This window comes from Schistocerca cancellata, chromosome 8 (genome assembly GCF_023864275.1).
Source record: "Schistocerca cancellata isolate TAMUIC-IGC-003103 chromosome 8, iqSchCanc2.1, whole genome shotgun sequence".
Classification (NCBI taxonomy): domain Eukaryota; kingdom Metazoa; phylum Arthropoda; class Insecta; order Orthoptera; family Acrididae; genus Schistocerca; species Schistocerca cancellata.
The window spans coordinates 595,754,396-595,775,745 of NC_064633.1; positions in this window are offsets into that span (position 1 = coordinate 595,754,396).

Sequence of the window (21,350 nt, forward strand, 5' to 3'; positions counted from 1 at the left end):
CCGAAATACTGAATTTTGAAAGTAACTTTAAATGAAATTATTGGTTAAATAATTGAATGGCTTAACTTGAACTTTGCTATGTAAAAAAATAACTGTCAGTAACCTCAGTGCAACGTAGTGCTAAATTAAAAAAAAAAAACAATTTACTTTTGATTGTTGAAAGATTCAACTGAACTGACTTCCAGCAAATGAACGACTGCTTTTACTTTTAAGATAACAACAACAAAATACATGCTAAGCCAGCATAAGTTATTTGTTAAACTAAATACAGAACAAATGAAATTGCACACTCTTAATTTGCGCTGTATCTTTAGTTATTAGTTTTGCCAGTGAATTATTTCTTTAAGCAGCTTCTTTTATGCAGTACAAGAATCAACAGTTACTGTGGCAGAAAATTTAGGCTGAAACTGGAGATTAACACACTAACTGGCGGTAAACAGTTAATCACTTTTCATATTCTTACGACACTCGGTGACTGCATGGAAAGGAAAGGGACACGGCTTGATAATAATGTCTGAGGACAATGACAACACAGCTGCCCTACAAGTTTTAACTATTGTTTCTGGACAAAGCCTTTATATTACTATATTTGTCAGTTAACAGTCTTCTGATGTTGTAGCTCTGCGGAAGACGAAGAATGTAGCCGACGACAATGCTGAGCTGCCGTGGTTTTTGTTGCTGCTGCTGTTCGATGAGAAGAACTCTTGAGTCGTTTCCAGAGCCATGGATAACTATGGGGCAGGCAGCAGTTGGAATTGCCGCTTCTTCCGCCTGTCCTCTTCCACCATGCTCTCAATACTCGTGGGTTAACGAATCAGGCGCGTCTACATTGGCGCGGACATAGCTGCAGACTGCGGCGGCGTCCGCCTCCGTAGCGCAGCGGTAGCGCTACCGCTTACCACGCAAGGGAGCCGGGGTTCGATTCCCGACAGGGGTCTGTGCCCTTCATCATTATTTCATTATTGACTCGCAAGTCGCTGAAGTGGCGTCAACTGAAAAGACTTGCAATACGGTGGCCTAACCCCAAAGGGGTTATCCCGGCCAATAAACGGCATACGATCATCTCATTTCACTGCGTCGTCGGGAGCGCCCAAAAATCACTTCCGCACTCTTTCACAACTCAAGCTGCTCTGCTTTCTCTCTACTTGCAATGCGACAGCGACTCTCCACACCCAAAGACAGACAACGGCACAGTTACTACCATTTCGTCGTTGCTATCAATACATTTCAATAATATTCCCTTGGTTATTACCGAGAAATTTACAACATTTTCATTGTAATTACAATCAATTATGACGATTGTGCTGTCACCGCCAGACACCACACTTGCTGGGTGGTTGCCTTTAAATCGGCCGCGGTCCGTTAGTATACGTCGGACCCGCGTGTCGCCACTATCAGTGATTGCAGACCGAGCGCCGCCACATGGCAGGTCTAGTCTAGAGAGCCTCCCTAGCACTCACCCCAGTTGTACAGCCGACTTTGCTAGCGATGGTTCACTGACTACATACGCTATTATTTGCAGAGATGACAGTTTAGCATAGCCTTCAGCTACGTCATTTGCTATGACCTAGCAAGGCGCCATTTTCTTCAAGAATGTCTTCTGAACAGATAATATTGTGAATCATGTACCGTCAAGCGCGACGTTCATCATTAATGGATTAAAGTATCAAACTAATTACGTCCGCTTTCTGAATTCTAATTCCCTGTCATGTTCCAGACCTCACATCAGTGTAGTCCTTCCCTCCTCACGCTAGACTGCGTGAGCTAAAACGCGTGCATTTCGGCCCCGACTAGTAACACGGTGTTGGCTCTTCTGCCAACACATCAATGATGATGATGATGATGATGAGGTCCCATACTCCAAGGAGCTTAGGGGACGATGCGAGAGACCCGCACTGCTGTACTAGGCAAGGTACTAGTGGAGGTGGTTTGCCATTACCTTCCTCTGACCGGAATGGGAATGAATGATGATGATGAAGACGACACAACAGGTAGGAAAAATCCCTGACCCCGCCGGGAATCGAACAGGGGATCCCTTGCGCGGGAAGTGAGAACGCTACCGTAAGACCACGAGCTGAGGACCTATCAAGTACATACAGTCAAAAATAATTACACTAGTCCATCGATTACGTATTAAATATAGGTTCAGTAATACTGCTTACATCTTCAGAATCAAAAGTACAATGCGAGTTATCAACGGATATTAAACGGCAAAAATTTTGGATGGTGCAGAAGGTATTTTGTCCGCATTTTCGCTGTTAGGACGTACATTTCTTATTGTACATTCTGTTTCTTGCTGTTAGCTTCCTTCATTTTTGGAAGTCTGGTCTTCTGTGAGACCTCCTATGTTGCCTTTCTATCGCGACACTAGTTCGCTCACGGTAGCTGAGTGGTCAGCGTGACAGACTGTCAATCCAAAGAGCCCGGGTTCGATTCCCGGCTGGGTCGGAGATTTTCTCCGCTCAGGGACTGGGTGTTGTGTTGTCCTAATCCTCATCATTTCATCCCCATCGACGCGCAGGTCGCCGAAGTGGCGTCAAATCGAAAGACCTGCACCAGGCGAACGGTCTACCCGACGTGAGGCCCTAGCCACACGACATTTCATTTTATCGCGACACTAGCGTTTGCTTCCAGTATCCTTGGATTTCATTAGTTTTTCTCATCTGCCACTACTTTTTCCAGGACTTGGTTGGACCTTAGTACTGATAATCTCACCTAGGTGTACACTAGTTTTGATCGTAGATTTCACCAGCGAAATTTACTTTCCACGTTGTGCCAGCTAGTGTCTGCCTGATTACTTGTGTTCTTGGGCCGAGTCCCTGTTGTTCTACGACACTGAACAACGTTTTTCGGTCAACGGAATCGCGTGCCGTCTTGAAATCTATGAAGGTGCAGACTATTAGAGCATTCATGACGACCCATTTTAAACTTGTTTTCAGAGTGGTCTGAGCTGTACAAGAACGAACGGGGCGGAAACCTGCCTGTTGTTCACCAATTTTGTGTTTGAATTATTGTTTTGTTCTTGGAATAAGTGTTGTGACAGAGTTTTGTAGGTAACTTGTAGCAGGGAGAGTCTTCTATAGTTGTTCAAATTCGTGTATATATATGTATATTCTGGGGTTGTACTTGGTTTGATTATTTCTCCGCTGCTCTTGCGTACCCTGCTACGTGCATAACCAACAGAGGCGGGACACATCTACAGCAGCGGGGGAACGTGGGCGCAGACTCAATTGCTCCTCCTGGAGATACAAAGCTTCGGAGACAGCAAGTGAATTAACCCCTTACCGGAGGACGTGCAGTGGAATTAAATTTCTCGGAAGTTTCGGGAAGAGTTGACGCGTCTAGCTGCGGCGCAGATCTGCACGCGAGTTGATACCTCTCGAGACCCAGCCCTAGGCGTCTACTGCGTGCGTCGCTTTCCTCGTGCAGTGAAACAAATTAACCTGACAGAAACCACTGCTCACTAACAAGGGACCAGCCCCAAGTGCCAATCAACGATCTTGATGAAACTAGGCGGGTGTGTAGAAAAGCCAAAGTAGTGCAATATATATTTTTTATGTTTGTGCGGAATTTCACAGTTAAGGCGTAAAACACACACCGAAAATTAATTTTGCATCATCGAAATGATGACATATAAAAAATGTTTTTCATATAAGAGTCGATATGAAATTACTGGTCTTGAAAGGTGTATTATAAACCTTTGTAATAATTAGAAATTTTGCAAAATACTCCACCACCATTAATTAATTGGTTTTGAACACTGAAAACTTTTCTTACAACTAAATTCAAGAAACTTTCAAGGCTGTGTAACAAAGCTGGTTTCTGAAATAGCATTTTTCGAAAATAAGCTGTATACAGTGTGCTGTTGTCGAATTTTCAGCATACTTAATTATCTAAACATTCATTCCCTTTGTAATCATTTATTTTACTTGTAACTCTGTTATATTTTAAATTTTTTGGTTTTTAGTTCACCACTTCACATAAGTGAATTTTGTTAATTGAAAATAATAGGTAAAACTTTTTTTTGACAGAAAATACTTACAATAATGATAATCTCTTAGGAAATTCTTAAATGATTTCGCTGTTTTACAACGTTCACATAAAGTGAACGAAATTTCTTCTCGTAATATGCGCGACGGAGGAGACAATATAAAACAAAATTCAGTAGAGCTTCACGTTGTCACGGGTGATCATTTAAATGTACTGATTTGTTTCAGGTATATTTCAGTACATTGATAAGCTTTGGAGAACAGAACTGATTGTGTACTAGTGACAGCAGCTTAATTTTATTGTGAGATTGTCATCATAATCATTCACTGGACTCGCATTCGGGAGGACGACGGTTCAATCCCGCGGCCGCCTATCCCTAAATCGCATCAGGGAAATGCTGGGGTTCCTTTGACAGGGCACGGCCGACTTCCTTCCCCATGCTTCCCTAATCGTATGAGATCGATTATCTCGCTCTTTGGTTTCTTTCCCACGAATCAACCCAACCACAATCATTCAAAAGGACTATGTCTGAAAATCTTCATCCAACGTCGAAAGCTGTACACAAGTGTCACTCCAAAAGAAAGGCACACAATTTTTTTAAAATCCATATTTTATTCTACATGTTGAAACTTTTACATTGTGTGGATACATCCTTTAGGAACAATATTTTCATTGCTCCACATACTTTCCATCCCTCTCCACCGCCTTACACCATCTTGCAACCAGCGCCTATATACCCGCATGGAAAAATTCTGGACCAACCTGTTGGAGCCACTGTTTGGCAGCGTGCACAAGGGAGTCACCATCTTCAAACCTCGTTCCTCGAAGAGAGTCTTTCAGTTTCCCAAAGAGATGATAGTGACATGGAGCCAGGTCAGGGCTGTAAGACGGGTGCTTCAGTGTTGTCCATCCGAGTTCTGTGATCGCTTCCATGGTTTTTTGACTGACATGTGGCCGTGCATTGTCGTGCAACAGCAAAACTTCCTGCTTTTGCCGATGTGGTCGAACACGACCCAGTCGAGCTTGAAGTTTCTTCAGTGTCGTCACTTATGCATTAGAATTTATGGTGGTTCCACTTGGCGTGATGTCCACAAGCAAGAGTCCTTCGGAATCGAAAAACACCGTAGTCATAACTTTTCCAGCAGAAGGTGTGGCTTTGAATTGGTTTCTTGGGTGAATTTGCACGATGCCACTCCATTGATTGCCTCTTCGTCTCTGGTGAAAAATGATGGAGCCATGTGTCACCACCTGTCACAGTTATTCCAAGAAATTCGTCTTCACCATTCTCGTACTGTTCCAGAAGTTCGCTGCATACCGTTTCTCTTGTTTCTTTGTGAGCCACTGTCAACATCCTGGGAACTCACCTGGCACAAACCCTTTTTAACGTCAACACTTTCAGTGTTCTGCAAACACTTCCTTCCCCTCTCACCGTAGCATGACAATTCGTTCACTGTGATGCGTCTGTCAGCAGTCACCAATTCGTTAACTCTCTGCACGTTGTCTGGAGTGTGTGCAGTACAAGGCCTGCCCCTTCGAGGACAATCCTCAATATTGCAGTACCCGCTTTCATCACATAATCCGCTTGCCCACCGACTAACTGTACTGCAATCATCAGCAGCATCTCCATACACCTTTTTCAACCTCTTGTGGATGTTTCTCACTGTCTCGTTTTCACAGCACAGGAATTCTATGACAGCACGTCGCTTCTGACGAATGTCAAGTTTAGCAGCCATCTTGAAGACATGCTGTGACGGCACCACTCACGGGAACAGGTTGAACTAAGTTTGAAAACAAGCTGGAGGGATGTATCTACACACTGTAAAACTTTCACATGCAGAATGAAAACTGTATTTTTACTAAAGATAGTGTGCATTTCTTTTGGAGTGACCCTAGTATGTTTCAAGAAAAAGCGACGTAAACTATCGTCGACGTAGCGCTGTGATGTAAGAGTGCCTCCAATGAACAGCCAGAGTGGTCCTGCAATGAAAACGAGTGGCACCCCGGACCATCACATCCTGTTGTTGGGCTGTATGGCGGGTGGCAGTCAGGTTTGTATCTCAACACTGTATGGGGCGTCTCAGACACGGTTTCAGCCTGCAGTCTCATTGCCTCATTAACGAACTGAGCCTCTATGACCAGTGGAGACATATCCAGAGACGCTCCAGTCGGCGGTGGGACAACAGCCTGCCGTCCGCCTTAAGACCCGACAACAGGTTGTGGTGGTCTGGGATGCCATTTCTTTCTATACCCCTCTGGTTGTCATTGTGACGACATCCTACGGCCCGTTTTGATGCCCTTCATGCCAAGCCATCCTCGTCTCAAACCTCAGAAAGATAATGCCTGGCCTTAAACTGTAGGAGTTTCCACTGCTTGCCAAATCCTCACGTTGCCAGCAAGGTCGCCGAATCTTTCACCAATTGAGAACGCTCGGAGCATTATTTCAGGACGATCCAACCAGTTCAGGATTTTGGCGATCTGACACACCGGTTGGCAGAATTTGCTACGATGTCACTGAGGAGAGTATACAACAACTTCATCAATCAATGCCAAGCCGAATAAGTGCCAGAGGTGGACCAGCGCATTAATGTCTTAGTTTGTGAAGCTGTTTATCTAGAATAAATCATCCAGTTTTTCAAAAATGGTTCAAATGGCTCTGAGCATATGGGACTTATCATCTGAGGTCATCAGTCCCCTAGACTTAGAATTACTTAAACCTAACTAACCTAAGAACATCAAACACATCCATGCCCCAGGCAGGATTCGAACCTGCGACTGTAGCAGCAGCGCGGTTCCTCACTGAAGCGCCTCACTTAGAACCGCTCGTTCACAGCGGTCGGCATCCAGTTTTTCTGAAGTTGTGATCATTTGCCTGTCTGTACATGTACATCACATCTACGCATTCCGTTCCATTCATATAATTTTTTCATGGTGTGTCCCCTTTTTTTGTATGAGGGTGTATGTTTCATGTGCGTGTGAGGCCAAATCTGCGGGTAAAACCACCTTCTAAAGCCCTGGATCGGTTTCAACCAAACTTGGTACACATATTACTTGTTAGCTGGATATAAATGCTCTGTAATTAGAAGCAACATCCCAGTATCGTAGAGGGGATGATGATTTGGAGACAGAATGGGAAAGAGTTACATAGAGCGACTGAGAGAGCGCTGGAGGAGATGCAGAGGGAGAGGGGGAGGGGAAATGGGCAGAGAAAGGTACGAGAAGGAGATGGACAGTTTGAGGGGTGGAGATTATATGGAGAGAGAAAAGAAAGAAGAGTATATGGACAGAGAGTGGGGGAGGAGGAGATGAAGAGAAGGAGCAGATGGCCAGAGAGGGGGAAGGGCAGATGTCCAGAGGCAGGGGGTGGGGTAGTAAATGGACAGAGAGAGGGAGGGGTAGAGGAGGAAATGGGCTAATAGAATTGGAATAAATACATACTTCAACAATCCTTACTACTCAGCTACTACCTAATAATATAGTCGGTTCGCCTTTATCAGACTATCATGACGAATTAATGACACTATGATAACGGAGGTGTCCGCAAGGCAAAACTTGACAGTAAGGATTGGCGAAGAAGAAACACATCAGATGGACATTGAAAGAAATGTTAGACAGGGGTGTCATCTGTCAACAACACTGTTCAGTAATTAGTCTGAGAAACTGACGGATAAAGGAGACCCATTCGAGGAACGACTCTGTGTATCGATTGCAAAGAAATGTCGCTTCCAGTGCTATTGTTGCTGAGGACCCTCTGTTGTCAACAAGCAGGTGAACATGACGTCGGCTGCGGCCAGCCAGCGCGCAGTCTGCTGCTGGAAGAGAGCGGCGGAGGTCCGGCCTCGGAGCGCTGTGGGCGCACAGACGTTGGCGCCTGTGCGGTCCTGCATGTGGACAGCGGACAGCGCGCTGGTGCGAAATGCATGGCGGCGATGGTTACGTGCCACAGTGACGGTCATCCGTCGTTCAAAAATGGTTCAAATGGCTCTGAGCACTACGGGACTTAACATCTATGGTCATCAGTCCCCTAGAACTTAGAACTACGAGGGCAGTTCAATAAGTAATGCAACACATTTTTTTTCTGAAACAGGGGTTGTTTTATTCAGCATTGAAATACACCAGGTTATTCCCCAATCTTTTAGCTACACCACACTATTTTTCAACGTAATCTCCATTCAATGCTACGGCCTTACGCCACCTTGAAATGAGGACCTGTATGCCTGCACGATACCGTTCCACTGGTCGATGTCGGAGCCAACGTCGTACTGCATCAATAACTTCTTCATCATCTGCATAGTGCCTCCCACGGATTGCGTCCTTCATTGGGCCAAACATATGTAAATCCGACGGTGCGAGATCGGGGCTGTAGGGTGCATGAGGAAGAACAGTCCACTGAAGTTTTGTGAGCTCCTCTCGGGTGCAAAGACTTGTGTGAGGTCTTGCGTTGTCACGAAGAAGGAGAAGTTCGTTCAGATATTTGTGCCTACGAACACGCTGAAGTCGTTTCTTCAATTTCTGAAGAGTAGCACAATACACTTCAGAGTTGATCGTTTGACCATGGGGAAGGACATCGAACAGAATAACCCCTTCAGCGTCCCAGAAGACTGTAACTATGACTTTACCGGCTGAGGGTATGGCTTTAAACTTTTTCTTGGTAGGGGAGTGGGTGTGGCGCCACTCCATTGATTGCCGTTTTGTTTCAGGTTCGAAGTGATGAACCCATGTTTCATCGCCTGTAACAATCTTTGACAAGAAATTGTCACCCTCAGCCACATGACGAGCAAGCAATTCCGCACAGATGGTTCTCCTTTGCTCTTTATGGTGTTTGGTTAGACAACGAGGGCCCAGCGGGAACAAACCTTTGAATATCGCAACTGGTGAACAATTGTGACAGCACTACCAACAGAGATGTCAAGTTGAGCACTGAGTTGTTTGATGGTGATCCTTCGATCATCTCGAACGAGTGTGTTCGCACGCTCCGCCATTGCAGGAGTCACAGCTGTGCACGGCCGGCCCGCACGCGGGAGATCAGACAGTCTTGCTTGACCTTGCGGCGATGATGACACACGCTTTGCCCAACGACTCACCGTGCTTTTGTCCACTGCCAGATCACCGTAGACATTCTGCAAGCGCCTATGAATATCTGAGACGCCCTGGTTTTCCGCCAAAAGAAACTCGATCACTGCCCGTTGTTTGCAACGCACATCCGTTACAGACGCCATTTTAACAGCTCCGTACAGCGCTGCCACCTGTCGGAAGTCAATGAAACTATACGAGACGAAGCGGGAATGTTTGAAAATATTCCACAAGAAATTTCCGGTTTTTTCAACCAAAATTGGCCGAGAAAATAAGTGTGTTGCATTACTTATTGAACTGCCCTCGTACTTAAACCTGACTAACCTAAGGACAGCACACAACACCCAGTCATCACGAGGCAGAGAAAATCCCTGGCCCCGGCGGGAATCGAACCCGGGAACCCGTGCGTGGGAAGCGAGAACGCTACCACACGACCACGAGCCGCGGATTTAGCTGTCGTTGCCAGCGGAATTGGCCTGCAAGGAGTGAACGAGAGGACTCAGTTTGGTAGCGAGTGGAGCTCAGAAGTATATCCTTACTGTTAAAAGCTATCCATGTGTTATTACTGCAATGGGAGTACAGCAGTATGACTCCAACGTTATACATTAGGAGACAATCTGAATAGCTCTATTAGATCGTTTGCAGGTGATGCTGTAATATAACTACTTGTAAAGTCACCAGAGGGGCAAAACGAATTGCAAACTGGTTTAGATAAGATATCTTTATGCTGCGGAAAGAGGCAATTCTTCCTGAATAAAGAAAAGACTTAAGTTATTCACACGAGTACTAAAAGAAATCCGGTAAATTTAGATTACGCGGTAAGTCACACAAATCTTATGGCTGTAAATTCAACTACACTACTGGCCATTACAATTGCTACACCAAGAAGAAATGCAGACGATAAATGGGTATTCATTGGACACATATATTATACTAGAACTGACATGTGATTATATTTTCACGCAGTTTGGGTGCATAGGTCCTGAGAAATCAGGACCCAGAACAACCACCTCCGGCCGTAATAACGGCCATGATACGCCTGTGCATTGAGTCAAACAGAGCTTGGATGACGTGTACACGTACAGCTGCCCATGCAGCTTCAACACGATACCAAAGTCCATCAAGAGTAGTGACTGGCGTATTGCGACGAGCCAGTTGTTCGGCCACAATTGACCAGACGTTTTCAATTGGTGAGAGATCTGGAGAATGTGCTGGCCAGGGTATCAATCGAACATTTTCTGTATCCAGAAAGACCCATACAGGACCTGCAACATGCGGTCGTGCATTATTCTGCTGAAATGTAGGGTTTCGCAGGGATCGAATGAAGGGTAGAGCCACGGGTCGTAACACATCTGAAATGTAACGTCCGCTGTTCTAAGTGCCGTCAATGCGAACAAGAGGTGACCGATACGTGTAACAAATGGCACCCCATACCATCACGCCGGGTGATACGCCAGTATGGCGATGACGAATAAACGCTTCCAATGTGAGTTCACCGCGATGTCACCAAACACGGATGCGACCATCGTGATGCTGTAAACCTAACCTGGATTCATCCGAAAAAATGACGTTTTGCCATTTGTGCACCCAGGTTCGTCTTTGAGTACAACATCGCAGGCGCTCCTGTCTGTGATGCGGCGTCAGGGGTAACCGCAGCCATGATCTCCGAGCTGATAGTCAATGCTGCTGCAAACGTCGTCGAGCTGTTCGTGCAGATGGTTGTTGTGTTGCAAACGTCACCAACTGTTGACTCAGGGATCGAGACGTCGCTGCACGATCCGTTACAGCCATGCGGATAAGATGCCTGTCATCTCGACTGCTAGTGATACGAGGCCGTTGGGATCCACCACGGCGTTCCGTATTACCCTGCTGAACCCACCCATTCGATATTCTGCTAACAGTCATTGCATCTCGACCAACGCGAGCAGCAATGTCGCGATACGATAAACCGCAATCGCGATGGGCTGCAATTAGACCTCTATCAAAGTCAGAAACGTGATGGTACGCATTTCTCCTCTTTACACGAGCCATCACAACTACGTTTCATCACGCAACGCCGGTCAACTGCTGTTTTTGTATGAGAAATCGGTTGGAAACTTTCCTCATGTCAGCACGTTGTAGGTGTCGCCACCGGCGCCAACCTTGTGTAAATTCTCTGAAAAGGTAATCATTTGCATATGACAGAATCTTCATCCTGTCAGTTCAATTTCGCGTCTGTAGCACGTCATCTTCATGATGTAGCAATTTTAATGGCCAGTACTGTAAATACTTAGGGATTACAATTACAAATTGGAACGTTCACATAGAAAATGTTGTGTATAGAGTAAACCAAAGACTGCCATTCACTGGCAGAACACTTAGAAGGTGCAATATCTCTACCAAAGAGACTGCTTACACCACACTTGTCCGCCCTATTCTCGAGCATTGCTGTGAAGTGTGAGATCCGCATCAGGTGGGACTGACGGATGACATAGAAAACGTACTACGAGGGTCAGTTCGTTTTGTATAGGGGAGACAGTGCCACAGACATGGTAAGTGAATTGGAGTGGCAATCATCAAAACAAAGGCGTTTTTCCTTGCGACGGGATCTACTCATGAAATTTTAATCACCAGTTTTCTCCTCCGATTGCGAAAACATTGTATTGCCACCCATCTACAGAGGGACAAAAGATCATCACGATAAAATAAGAGAATTCAGGGCTCGCATAGAAAATTTTAAATGCTCGTTTTCCCCTCACGCGGTTCGAGGGTGGAACGGTAGACAGCAAGAAGGTGGTTCATTAAACCCTCTGCCAGTCACTTTATTGTGAACAGCAGTGTATTTACGTACACGTGAATGTAAATGTAGACGCCCGTTTGGCGTTCGAGTGGCGTTCTACTCCATCTGTCGGTCGTTCGTCTTCTTAGGTTGTTGTTGTTGTTGTGGTCTTCAGTCCTGAGACTGGTTTGATGCAGCTCTCCATGCTACTCTAGCCTATGCATCTTCTTCACGTCCCAGTAATTACTGCAACCTACATACTTCTGAATCTGCTTAGTGTATTCATCTCTTGGTCCCCCTCTACGATTTTTACCCTCCACGCTGCCCTCCAATACTAAATTGGTGATACCTTGATGCCACAGAACATGTCATACCAACCGATCCTTTCTTCTAGTGAAGTTGTGCCACAAACTTCTCTTCTCCCCAGTCCTATTGAATATCTCGTCATTAGTTATGTGATCTACCCATCCAATCTTCAGCATTCTTCTGTAGCACCACCTTTCGAAAGCTTCTATTCTCTTCTTGTCCAAACTATTCATTGTCCATGTTTCACTTCCATACATGGCTACACTCCATACAAATACTTTCAGAAAAGACTTCCTGACACTTAAATCTATACTCGATATTAACAAATTTCTCTTCTTCAGAAACGCTTTCCTTGCCATTGCCAGTCTACATTTTATATCCTCTCTACTTCGACCATCATCTCTTATTTCACTCCCCAAATAGCAAAACTCGTTTGTTACTTTAAGTGTCTCTTTTCCTAATCTAATTCCCTCAGCATCACCCGAGTTAACTCGACTACATGCCATTATCGTTGTTTTGCTTTTGTTGATGTTCATCTTATATCCTCCTTTCAAGACACTGTTTACTGGTGAGTCTGGCGAATAAAATGATTTGGAAGTCAGCATCCCCATGTCACATTATGCCTCCCCACAACCAAAGTCCTTTGCTGTCCCTGACAGAATTACATTGTCATCGGGGAACCTCAAATTTTTTATTTCTTCTGCATGGATTTTAATAACTACTCGGACTTTTTCTTTTGTTTCCTTTACTGCTTGCTAAATATACATATTGAATAACATCGGGGAGAGGCTACAACCCTGTCTCACTCGTTTCCAAACCACTGCTTCCCTTTCGTGCCCCTCGACTCTTATAACTGCCATCTGGTTTCTGTTCAAATTGTAAATAGCCTTTCGCTCCCTGTATTTTACCCCTGCCAACTTTAGAATTTGAAAGAGAGTAATCCAGTCAACATTATCAAAAGCTTTCTCTGAGTCTACAAATGCTAGAAACGTAGGTTTGCCTTTCATTACCCTAGCATCTAAGATAAGTCGTAGGGTCAGTATTGCCTCACGTGTTGCAACATTTCTACGGAATCCAAACTGATCTTACAGGGTAATATTTTACCCAAGAAGACGCCATCATCATTTAACCATACATTAAAGCTAGGTATGTCCCTGAATTCGAAGACCCGTTGCTTCCTAGGAAAACATAGGTACTTTTTTCTTAAGCTAGTCAATTAATGTGCTTTCGTAGTTAGCATAAGTTGAAAAAAGTATTGGCTTTACAAAAATCTAAGGTTTTGCTTTGTTCGAGACCTCTACCGATCATTAGTATTAAATTTATTGTTTTGATATGTTCCTAATGTGTGACTTTTACACTGTAATTTGTTACCAAATGCATTATTTGTCTGAAGTGAATTCATAATATTAGCACAAGATACATATTCTTTTATCTGGGTTATTTAATTGACCTCTTGTAGAATTTTGGTTGTGCCATAATTACCAGGAATTTAAGGAGATGGGACCTGGATAAACTGACTAAACCAGAGGTTGTACAGAGTTTCATGGAGAGAATAAGGGAAGAATTGACAGGACTGGGGGAAAGAAATACAGTAGAAGAAGAATGGATAGCTTTGAGGGGTGAAATGGTGAAGGCAGCAGAGGATCGAGTAGGTAAAAAATCGAGGGCGAGTAGAAATCCTTGGGTAACAGAAGAAATATTGAATTTAATAGATGAAAGGAGAAAATATAAAAACGCAGTTAATGAAGCAGGCAAAAAGGAATTAAAACGTCTCAAAAATGAGATCGACAGGAGGAGCAAAATGTCTAAGCAGGGATGGCTCTGGGACAAATGTAAGGATGTAGAGGCTTATCTCACCAGGGGTAAGATAGATACTGCCTACAGGAAAATTAAAGAGATCTTTGGAGAAAAGAGGCCCACTTGTATGAATATCAACAGCTCAGATGGAAACCCAATTCTAAGCAAAGAAGGGAAAGCAGAAAGGTGGAAGTAGTATATAGAGGGTCTATACAAGGGCGATGTTGTTGAGGACAATATTATAAGAATGGAAGAGGATGTAGATGAAGATGAAGAGTTTGACAGAGCACTGAAAGGTCGGAGTCGAAACTAGGCTCCGGGAGTAGACAACATTCCATTAGAACTACTGACAGCCTTGGGAGAGCCAGTTAGGACAAAATCTTACCACCTGGTGAGCAAGATGTATGAGACGGGCGAAATATCCTCAGACATCAAGAAGAATATAATAATTCCAATCCCAAAGATAGCAGATGTTGACAGATGTGAATATTACCGAAGTATCAGTTTAATAAGTCACAGCTGCAAAATTCTAACGCGAATTCTTAACAGGCTATAGAAACACTAGTAGAAGCCGACCTCGGGGAAGATCAGTTTGGATTCCGTAGAAATACTGGAACACGTGAGGCAATACTGACCTTCCGACTTATCTAAGATGCTAGATTAAGGAAAGGCATACCTACGTTTCTACCATTTGTTGACTTAGAGAAAGCTTTTGACAATGTTGACTGGAATACTCTTTCAAATTCTGAACGTGGCAGGGGTAAAATAGAGGGAGCGAAGGGCTATTTACAATTTGAACAGAAACCAGATGGCAGTTACAAGAGTCGAGGGACACGGAAGGCAAGCAGTGGTTGGGAAGGGAGTGAGACACTGTTGTAGCTTCTCCCCGATGTTATTCAATCTGTATATTGAGCAATCAATGAAGGAAACAAAAGAAAAAGTCCGAGTAGTTATTAAAATCCATGAAGAAAAAATAAAAACTTTGAGGTTCGCCGAAGACATTGTAATTCTGTCACAGACAGCAAAGGACTTGGAAGAGCAGTTGAACGGAATGGATAGTGTCTTGAAAGGAGGATATAAGATTAACATCAACAAAAGCAAAACGAGGATAATGGAATGTAGTCGAATTAATTCGGATGATGCTGAGAGAATTCGATTAGGAAAAGAGGCACTCAAAGTAGTAAAGGAGTTTTACTATTTGGGTAGCAAAATAACTAATGATGGACGAAGTAGAGAGGATATAAAAGGTGGACTGGCAATGGCAAGGAAAGCGTTTCTCAAGAAGAGAAATTTGTTAATATCGAGTATAGGTTTAAGTGTCAGGAAGTCTTTTCTGAAAGTATTTGTACGGAGTGTAGCCATGTATGGAAGTGAAACATGGACAATGAATAGTTTGGACAAGAAGAGAATAGAAGCTTTCGAAAGGTGGTGCTACAGAAGAATGCTGTAGATTAGATGGGTAGATCACATAACTAATGAGGAGATACTGAATAGGATTGGGGAGAAGAGAAGTTTGTGGCACAACTTCACTAGAAGAAGGGATCGGTTGGTAGGACATGTTCTGTAGCATCAAGGTATCACCAATTTAGTATTGGAGGGCAGCGTGGAGCGTAAAAATCGTAGAGGGAGACGAAGAGATGAATACACTAAGCAAATTCAGAAGGATTTAGTTTGTAGTAATTAATGAGAAATGAAGAAGCTTGCACAGGATAGAGTGGCTTGGAGAGCTGCATCAAACCAGTCTCAGGACTGAAGACCACAACAACAACATAATTTACCACAAGGCTGGCTCATTGTACTGTTGCACTGTAAAAGGTATTCATGTGTGATTGTAATTTTGCACTCGATGATTTAGTTTAGAAACTTAGTTGTAAATGTAAGCTGGAGGCTCGATATTGACGTATTTTATCATTAATTTGCCTGAGAAAATTTTGTTACCGAGCTGTGGCATTTTTACCAAATGTAATTTAGTTATTCCAGAGAGGTATGACTTTTCTAATTGTTTTCATTAATAATTTTGCTTTAATTGTTGTCCATGTTTTAAACAGCTCAGTGTACTTTCCATGAGCAGACTCAATACCATTTCGAAGGAACTGAGATAAAGAAGAATCTTTATAGTGGAAGGAGAAAAGGTTAGTGCCATGACACATTTAGATAAGGAGTGTGGACAGAATTTGGGAAGAAGTACTGTTTGTGTCAAAGAGAGTATAAGGGGGGGAAAGTGATTGGAATGAGGAGGACTGTATGTAAGAATAGGCAATGGAATGTGCAAACATTGTTAGTGACCAGTGTCGACTCGTTACCCAAGCTGTTATATCCTTGCTTACTAGCGCGATCCGTTTTCTTTCCACGCCACCGGGAGGCACTTCGGTCTTCTTGTACGAGGGTCACTCCAAAAGGAATGCACTCTATTTTTGTAAAATTACAGCTTTCATTCTGTGTGTGTGAAATTACAGTGTGTAGATACGTCCTTCCCGCTTGTTTTCAAACCTAGTTCAACCTGTTGCCGTGAGTGGCTCAGTCACAGCATGTCTGCAAGATGACTACTACACTTGACGTTCGTCAGAAGCAACGTGCTGGCATAGAATTCCTGTGCTGTGAAAACGAGATATTGGGAAACATCCACAAAAAGTTGAAAAAGTTGTATGGAGATGCTGCTGTCGATCGCAGTACAGTTACTTGGTGGGAAAGCAGGTTACATGATGAAAGCAGGCACGGCAATACTGAGGATTGTCCTCGCAGCGGCAGGCCTCGTACTGCACACACTCCAGACAATGCGCAGACGGTTAACGAATGGTGACTGCTGAGAGACGCATCGCAGTTAACGAATTGTCATGCTACAATGGGATAGGGGAAGGAAGTGTTTGCAGAATACGGAAAGTGTTGACGTTAAGAAAGGTTTGAGCTAGGTGGGTTCCCAGGATGTTGATAGTGGCTCACAATGAAACAAGAAAAAAGGTATGCAGTGAACTTTTGGAACAGTACGAGAATGGTGGAGACGAATTTCTTGGAAGAATTGTGTCAGGTGATTAAACATGGCTCCATCATTTTTCACCAGAGACGAAGAGGCAATCAATGGAGTGGCATCGTGCAAATTCACCCAAGAAACCAATTCAAAGCCACACCTTCTGCTGGAAAAGTTAATGCTAGGGTGTTTCTCGATTCCAAAGGACTCTTGCTAGTGGACATCATGCCAAGTGGAACCACCATAAATTCTGATGCATATGTAACGACAATGAAGAAACTTCAAGCTCGACTGAGTCGAGTTCGACCACATCGGCAAAAGCAGGAAGTTTTGCTGTTGGACGACAATGCACGGCCACATGGCAGTCAAAAAACCATGGAAGCGATCACAAAACTCGGATGGACAACACTGAAACTCTCGCCTTGCAGTCCTGACCTGGCTCCATGTGACTATCATCTCTTTGGGAAACTGAAAGACTCTCTTCGTGGAACAAGTTTTGAAGATGATGACTCCCTAGTGCGCGCTGCCAAACAGTGGCTCCAACAGGTTGGTCCAGAATTTTACCGTGAGGGTATACAGGCGCTGGTTCCAAGATGGAGTAAGGTCGTTGAGACGGATGGAAATTATGTGGAGAAATGAAAATATTGTTCCTAAAGGATATATCTACACACTGTAAAACTTTCAAACATGTAGAATAAAAGATGAATTAAAAAAAAGTAATAGTGTGCATTTTTTTTAGAGTGAGCCTCGTAGTTGGCTCTTGGGTTGGGGAATGTTTTAAGCAGCTGGGCGGACGATGGGCAGTGAGAGAGAGGAAAGGGTGACGAACGGCGAGCGTGCGATTACGAAGCCTGATCAGCACTCGCTCGTCCAAGTGCGCGGTCACTTGTACGGGGCCGTTTGTTGGTGTGGAGTGTTGGGCTCTACACTGTGGCCCCCCCATTGACTATCCGGGTTTGCGAGTGATCGTCTGCTGATGTGGGCGTCATGATCACGTTGAGTTCCCGGGTAACCGCTTGTCTTACATTATATTTGGGTAACGTACTTCGGTTTGTGGATTGTTGCCCGTGCTCTGATGCAGGACTTTCTCCCGCTAGGCTGGTTTGTCCGCTGTTCTCCGTCACTCCGTACTGAGCTACCAAATTCGCCCTCCCAATCTCTGCGTCAACTCACCTTATGCATGTATATCTGAGTTTATTTAAAGTGTTTTCCTTTTATTGCAATTTGTTCAGGATTTTGGTGACCTTGTCATTACTGTTTGGATATGAAATAAATTGGGTGTAATATGTCCTAAGGCATGTATTAGTGATCACTGAGGTCGTATATCGAGCTTGACCTTCAAGGTGGCAAGTTCTTGTTTGCCCGACTTGTGTAAGAATTCTAACATCGGGCGTGGTCGTGACAAGCAAACGCCAACCGTTTGATGAATGTTGGCTTGTTTTCTGTGTTCAAGTTGGAAGATCTTGGGTAACGTACTTCTGTTTGTGGATTGTTGCCAGTGCTCTGGTGCAGGACTTTCTCCCGCTAGGCTGGTTTGTCCGCTGTTCTCCGTCACCCCTTACTGAGCTACCAAATTCGCCCTCCCAATCTCTGCGTCAACTCACCTTATGCATGTATATCTGAGTTTATTTAAAGTGTTTTCCTTTTATTGCAATTTGTTCAGGATTTTGGTGACCTTGTCATTACTGTTTGGATATGAAATAAATTGGGTGTAATATGTCCTAAGGCATGTATTAGTGATCACTGAGGTCGTATATCGAGCTTGACCTTCAAGGTGGCAAGTTCTTGTTTGCCCGACTTGTGTAAGAATTCTAACATCGAGCGTGGTCGTGACAAGCAAACGCCAACCGTTTGATAAATGTTGGCTTGTTTTCTGTGTTCAAGTTGGAAGATCTTGGGTAACGTACTTCTGTTTGTGGATTGTTGCCAGTGCTCTGGTGCAGGACTTTCTCCCGCTAGGCTGGTTTGTCCGCTGTTCTTCGTCACTCCGTACTGAGCTACCAAATTCACCCTCCCAATCTCTGCGTCAACTCACCTTATGCATGTATATCTGAGTTTATTTAAAGTGTTTTCCTTTTATTGCAATTTGTTCAGGATTTTGGTGACCTTGTCATTACTGCTTGGATATGAAATAAATTGGATGTAATATGTCCTAAGGCATGTATTAGTGATCACTGAGGTCGTATATCGAGCTTGACCTTCAAGGTGGCAAGTTCTTGTTTGCCCGACTTGTGTAAGAATTCTAACATCGGGCGTGGTCGTGACAAGCAAACGCCAACCGTTTGATGAATGTTGGCTTGTTTTCTGTGTTCAAGTTGGAAGATCTTGGGTAACGTACTTCTGTTTGTGGATTGTTGCCAGTGCTCTGGTGCAGGACTTTCTCCCGCTAGGCTGGTTTGTCCGCTGTTCTCCGTCACCCCTTACTGAGCTACCAAATTCGCCCTCCCAATCTCTGCGTCAACTCACCTTATGCATGTATATCTGAGTTTATTTAAAGTGTTTTCCTTTTATTGCAATTTGTTCAGGATTTTGGTGACCTTGTCATTACTGTTTGGATATGAAATAAATTGGGTGTAATATGTCCTAAGGCATGTATTAGTGATCACTGAGGTCGTATATCGAGCTTGACCTTCAAGGTGGCAAGTTCTTGTTTGCCCGACTTGTGTAAGAATTCTAACATCGAGCGTGGTCGTGACAAGCAAACGCCAACCGTTTGATAAATGTTGGCTTGTTTTCTGTGTTCAAGTTGGAAGATCTTGGGTAACGTACTTCTGTTTGTGGATTGTTGCCAGTGCTCTGGTGCAGGACTTTCTCCCGCTAGGCTGGTTTGTCCGCTGTTCTTCGTCACTCCGTACTGAGCTACCAAATTCGCCCTCCCAATCTCTGCGTCAACTCACCTTATGCATGTATATCTGAGTTTATTTAAAGTGTTTTCCTTTTATTGCAATTTGTTCAGGATTTTGGTGACCTTGTCATTACTGCTTGGATATGAAATAAATTGGATGTAATATGTCCTAAGGCATGTATTAGTGATCACTGAGGTCGTATATCGAGCTTGACCTTCAAGGTGGCAAGTTCTTGTTTGCCCGACTTGTGTAAGAATTCTAACATCGGGCGTGGTCGTGACAAGCAAACGCCAACCGTTTGATGAATGTTGGCTTGTTTTCTGTGTTCAAGTTGGAAGATCTTGGTGAGATCGAGCACTTGTCTTAAAATGATGAATTATTGTTTACTGTTATATATTTCATTACTACTGTAATCTCTTACTTAGGTATTAGCGCTTAAGGATTTCATCTTACTTTTTCCTACTTTTAAGAGGAGTCGTTAAATTTTGTGACTTGGCTTCACTGTATTTCAGGAAGCACTGTAGCCACTGATATGAAACTTCTACATGACATTAAACTGTATGTTCTGAGTTTACTGAACTATTATAATTGCATTTCAGCCACTGCTTTCGGAAGGACAATTTTTTAATTACATGGTTAAAATTTTAAGTACTTTGTTGTACATTATCCTAAATAATTTTAATTAATTCAATTTAGTTCAGTAGACTCAGGATATGTATGTTATTACTCCCTGAAAATCTGAATACTGTACTCGATGTGGTTTCTGAAATTTAAGGAGAAATGGAAAAATGCAACAGAAAATATAAATTTTCACGGATGGCTTCTAAAGTTTCTAAATACTGTAACTCACTTATTGTATGCTTAATTTTTTTTATTTTTAGTCACTCAGAAGCACCCTGAACCATACTGTATACCATCCTCTTGACCTTTTTCCAAGTTTTTTCTTCTTTTCTTCTTTCTGGACTCCTTAGTGGCCAACTGTGCTGCATACTCTGCTTTATCAATGTGAACCTTGTCCATCCGTTCAAGTTCTCTGATGCAGTTTGTACCAGGATTAATTCCCATATGCTGTAGCACATTCACCCTACCAATGTTGCAATTATTAAAGGCAATAACAGCATCACTACCCCCACTTTAGTGTCTTCATTGCAACAAAAACATTTTTTGGTAAGCGAATGCATATAAGTTTATTGTATGAGTCGCTAGGATTTTGAGTCTGACCATGCAGTCACTTCTTCAGTAATTCAGTACTTGACAGGTCTCTGTAATAGGTTTTATAATATCCATTACTGCTGCTGAAATGGAATGTTTGCGGCTGTATGAACTGTTTGAGTACTGGGCGTTTCGGTAATTGCACCATGAATCAGGTCCAGGAGGGCAAATGTGATGTACTGGTTTTCCATCAGCTGACAGTCTATAGAAGAAGCTAGACCATACTGCCTGCTTGATTTTCAACAAATCCTCAGTATTATTTATAATGGCCATCCCATAATACTGATGTACTTCATCAATCATTTTGTCTGCCAGCCTGCCTCTTATGGTTTTACCATCAGAAAGTTTCCTGTTTCTCAAACTCTGTTTCTACTTCCCAAACCTGATCCTCCTCTGGACGTGATCA